Raw genomic sequence first — 5,865 nt, 5'->3', positions numbered from 1 at the left:
CTTGGGCCAGGCTTGGGTTGGCTAAACATACTTCAAAAAATGCCATTATCCATCTCTTTTTTCAGCAAAAATGCCACTCTCTATATTTATTTTTCTTGCTTTTCAAGAACAAAAATACACCAAAATCCCTAACAAAAGAAACATAAATTAAATCAAATTCAAATATTTTCAATTATATCATAAGTCATATTAGTTTATTGAAAATATTAATTAAGACTTAATTTAATTGAACATTTAGTTTCACTAAAATAACATTTTTTTATACCTCAAACTAAACAACATTAAATCAAATAATTAACTACAATATTTTACAACAAAATAACTATAAAAACACACAAAATTATATAAAATCAAAATAAACCTAATAAATTCAAAATTACTTAAAAACTTAATAAAACAATAAAAAAAACTCAAGAATTAAGCAACAATTAGCACATAAAAAGTGGTAAAATAACTCTATTTTGTAGAGTTATCACACCCCCAAACTTAAAGTTTTGCTAGTCCTCAAGCAAAAGAAAAGTTAAAATACACATATATATATATATATATATTTTTTAATGGTGATATAAAAATGATTTTCTCAAAAATTGCACAATGAAAATAATTCTAAAAAATTATTATGAATAAAAGTTAAGCTTATGTAATTAATTAAATTGTCAATTTTGCTTTTAGAAAAAATGTTTTCATTAAAATTATTTTTCACTTAAACTTATAGGAAATAAAAGTGCTTATGAAAAATGTAATTTTTTGTTACAAGCAAAATTGACCCTATAATTAAAAACAAAGCTTAAAAATTATTCATATTTTTAAGAGAATTAAATTCAAACTCAATCATGATTTTTATCATTGAAAATGAAAAATATCACCAAATTTTTTTTTTTTAAATATATATATATATTTTTTGAATTTTTATGAAAATGAACAAATAAAATAAAAATAAATAAATAAATAACAACATATAAATAAATTTTTTTTTCTTTTTCAAACAAACATAAATAACATAAATAAAACACAATAAAACTCGATACCCCCAAACTTAATTTAAGCATTGTCCTCAATGTGTCAAAATATAAATATAAATTAAAATTGACAAGAGTGTAAAGTTTAGAATGGTCGTACCTCGATATTGTGCATTGCGAAAAGAGAACAAGATACAACTAACAAAAATTAAATCACACATAAAACAACAATACAAATAAAACACAAGTTATCAAGATCACATGGGAATCAAAGAGCATGGTAAACAGGGTCCTCAAGGAGTATCTCATCCACGTCATCAGATTTTAATTCTAAAAATGGTTTTAATTTTTGTCCATTAACTTTAAATATATCACCATTTTTAGGATTTTCAATTTCAATAGCTCCATGTGGAAAAACAATACGAACAATGTAAGGACCGGACCACCTAGAGCGTAACTTTCCCGGGAATAAATGCAAACGAGAGTTGTATAAAAGGACTTTCTGACCTGGATAAAAATCTTTTCTCAAAATATTTTTATCATGGTAAAATTTCATGCGATCCTTATACTTTTTTGAATAGTCATATGCATCATTCCTAATTTCTTCTAGTTCATTTAGTTGAAGTTTTCGTTTCTCACCTGCTTTGTCTAAAGAAAAGTTTAACTGCTTAATTGCCCAAAAAGCTCTATGTTCTAACTCAACAGGTAAGTAGCACGCCTTCCCATACACAAGTCTGTAGGGTGACATGCCAATGGGTGTTTTGTACGCGGTACGATACGCCCATAATGCATCAGTGAGTCTTAAGGACCAATCTTTCCTAGTTGGATTCACAGTTTTTTCTAAAATGTGCTTAACTTCCCTATTAGACACTTCAACTTGACCACTAGTTTGTGGGTGATATGGTGTTGAGACTTTATGCGTAATGTCATATTGTTTCATCAAATGTTCAAATGGCCTATTACAAAAGTGTGTACCGTTATCACTAATTATAGCACGTGGTGAACCAAAACGGGAAAATATATTTTCTTTTAAAAACCGAAGCACAACTTTGTGGTCATTAGTGTGGCATGCAATAGCTTCAACCCATTTAGACACATAATCAACTCCAACAAGTATATAAAGATTACCAAAAGAGTTAGGAAATGGTCCCATAAAATCAATGCCCCAAACATCAAATATGTCAATAATAAGAATAGGATTTAAAGGCATCATGTTTCTTTTAGTTAAACTTCCTAACTTTTGGCAACGTTCACAAGCTTTACAATAAACATATGTATCATGAAAGATAGCAGGCCAATAAAAACCACATTGTAAAACTTTAGCAGCTGTTTTTTTACCACTAAAATGTCCTCCACATGCATGATCATGACAAAAAGATATGATTTTAGATTGATCACAGTTTGGAATGCATCTTCTAATTATTTGATCAGGGCAGTATTTAAACAAGTAAGGATCATCCCAAATAAAGTTTTTCACCTCAGAATAAAATTTAGATTTATCATGCTTAGACCAATGAGATGGTATTTCTTTAGTGACCAAATAATTAACAATATCAGCATACCAAGGCAATGAAGAAATATGCATTAATTGTTCATCAGGAAAAGTTTCAGTGATAGGAGTAGAATCATGTATAGTTTCAACAACTAGTCTAGATAAATGATCAGCAACAACATTTTCAGAACCCTTTTTATCACGTATTTCTAAGTCGAATTCTTGTAAAAGCAAGATCCAACGGATCAAACGAGACTTAGCATCTTTTTTCGACAAGATATATTTTAATGCAGCATGATCAGAATAAACAATAATTTTAGATCCTAACAAATAAGATCTAAATTTCTCCAATGCAAAAACAACAGCAAGCAATTCTTTTTCGGTTGTGGAATAATTTAATTGAGCATCATTTAAAGTTTTGCTAGCATAGTAAATTACATGAGGTATTTTTTCAAGTCTTTGTCCTAAGACAGCACCTATAGCATAATCAGAAGCATCACACATTATTTCAAAAGGTATTTTCCAATCAGGAGGTCGAATAATGGGTGCAGTAGTCAACAAATTTTTTAATTTTTCGAAGGCAACATGGCAATTATTATCAAAAACAAAAGCATTTTCTTTTCCAAGTAAATGACATAAAGGTCGAGAAATTTTGCTAAAGTCTTTTATAAATCTTCTATAAAAACCGGCATGGCCTAAAAATGATCTAATTTCTTTCACAGTTTTAGGTGGGGGAAGTTTTGAAATAAGATCAACTTTAGCTTTATCAACTTCTATTCCATCAGATGAGATTACATGACCTAAAACAATTCATTTTTTAACCATAAAATGACATTTTTCCCAGTTAAGCACAAGGTTTTTCTCTTTGCAACGAATTAAAACAAGTGAAAGATGGTGCAAACATTCATCAAAAGAGGAACCAAACACAGAAAAATCATCCATAAATACTTCAAGAAATCTTTCAACCATGTCAGAAAAAATTGAAATCATACACCTTTGAAAGGTCGCAGGTGCATTGCATAATCCAAAGGGCATGCGACGATATGCAAAAGTTCCAAAAGGGCATGTAAAAGTAGTCTTTTCTTGATCTTCTGGGGCGATGGGGATTTGGTTATACCCCGAATACCCATCAAGAAAGCAATAATATGCATGGCCAGCTAATCGTTCAAGCATTTGATCAATAAAAGGTAATGGAAAGTGGTCTTTTCTAGTAACGTTATTCAACTTTCTATAATCTATGCACACTCTCCACCCCGTTTGTACTCTAGTAGGGATTAATTCATTTTTCTCATTTTCAACAACTGTGATCCCAGACTTCTTAGGCACAACTTGAACTGGACTAACCCATTGACTATCAGAAATAGGGTAAATGATACCTACGTCTAACAATTTTATGACCTCTTCTCTAACTACTTCTTTCATATTTGGATTTAGCCTTCTTTGACATTCCCAAGAGGTTTTAGCATTCTCTTCTAGATGGATTCTATGCATACATATGGATGGGCTAATTCCTTTAATGTCTCCAATGGTCCAACCTATGGCTTCTTTATGTTTTCTAAGGACATCTAACAATTTATCTTCTTGTTCTTTATCTAAAGCAGATGCTATGATAACAGGTAAGGTTTCAGATTCTCCTAGAAAAGCATATTTTAAATTTTCAGGTAAAGGTTTAAGGTCTAACTTTGGAGACTCAGAAATTGATTGAACATGATCTAAGGGTGAAAAAGGTTCAACTTTGGTTTCATTTAAGGGTATAGGCTCTAGCAAAGCATTCACATCATCATTAAAGTCATCAACATGCAAGTTCATACCAAAGTATTTTTCACAAAAATCAAATAAGTCATTTCCATCATCTTCACAAATACTATCTATCATATTAACTTCATGCACTTCTTCACACTCAACAGATTTAGTAACATTAAAAACATTCAATTCAACAGTCATATTTCCAAAAGATAATTTCAAAACACCATTACGACAATTTATGATTGCATTAGATGTAGCTAAGAATGGTCTACCTAGAATGATAGGAATTTGAGCATGCATGTTTTCTACAGGTTGAGTATCAAGAACAATGAAGTCAACAGGAAAATAAAATTTATCAACTTTTATCAAAACATCCTCTATAATGCCTCTAGGAATTTTCACAGAACGATCGGCTAATTGAAGAGTTATAGAGGTAGGTTTTAGCTCACCAAGACCAGTTGCTTATAAACAGAATAAGGCAATAAATTCACACTAGCACCCAAATCAAGTAAAGCTTTGTTAATAAAATGATCACCAATAATGCATGAAATTGTGGGACACCCAGGATCTTTATATTTAACAAGACTCTTATATTGGATAATGGAACTAGCTTGTTCAGTTAAAAACGCCTTTTTAGGAACATTAGTGTTTCTTTTAACAGTTAGAAACAAAATTGAAACAATTTCACTTAGAAACCCTAAATCTAATCAAAAACATCAAAACCCTAAATCTAACCTAACAGAAAATTAAAACAAAATTGAAAATTTCAGATCTAACCTAAACCACTACAACGCATCCTCCTCATTTTCTTCTTCTTCCTAAATCTAGCCTAAGCTTTACCCCACATTTTCTTCTTCTTCTCCTTTGCAGGAGGCTTGGGCGACTGCGAAGGTGGAGCTTTGTTGCGATAAACGGAGGCTTGGTGCGACTACAAAGGTGGAGCTTTGCCACGTTGAAGATTTGGTTTCAACCCATGCCGATACTCATCTCTTCTTCTCGAGCAACAATGTCCTCAGAGGCAAGCAGAGGCGATGAGACTGGCAATCAGCTCAAGCAAGGCAGTGTTGCGATTCTCAGATCTGGAGACAAAAGCTCGTCGCAAGGATGGATCTGGGAAGCTATGCTTGTAGATGGAGGTGACGAACAGCGAATGCCTGCAGTGTAGTAAAAAGAAGGTCAGTGTTGAATGTCTGGGTTGTGCTCCACCCTAAAATGCAATAAGAAGAAGGTCATCCACCTTGTTTAGGTGGAGCTCCACCTAGTTGGATGGTTGGGTCTGTGTTGGTATGCCTACAGTGCAGTAAGATTAATAGGAAAAAAAGAAACAAGATGAACAGAAGAAGAGGAAGAAAAAGAGAAGTTGAGGGAAAAACACCTAGAGACTTGATTATTCCATAAAGCAATTTCCAAATCTGTGAGAGGTGATCCCTTAGTGCTTGAGTTAGGGGGAAATAAGCTTTTAGACAAAGGCTTTAAATCTTGTTCAAGTTGGCGATCCCCAACACTTCACTTTGGTAGTGTGAGTGAGAGTTGTTTGTTCTTTGATTCTATTGTTTTACATCTTCATATTCTTCTTCTCAATTTACCTGTATTTCTTGTTTAAAGTTGTAATCTTTTCTTTTCTTTTGTTAATAACATTTTTGCTTTATTTGTATTCTTTTGTTTAAA

Source organism: Humulus lupulus, chromosome 5, assembly GCF_963169125.1.
Source record: "Humulus lupulus chromosome 5, drHumLupu1.1, whole genome shotgun sequence".
NCBI classification, from domain to species: Eukaryota; Viridiplantae; Streptophyta; class Magnoliopsida; order Rosales; family Cannabaceae; genus Humulus; species Humulus lupulus.
Note: the sequence above shows the minus strand (reverse complement) of the source record.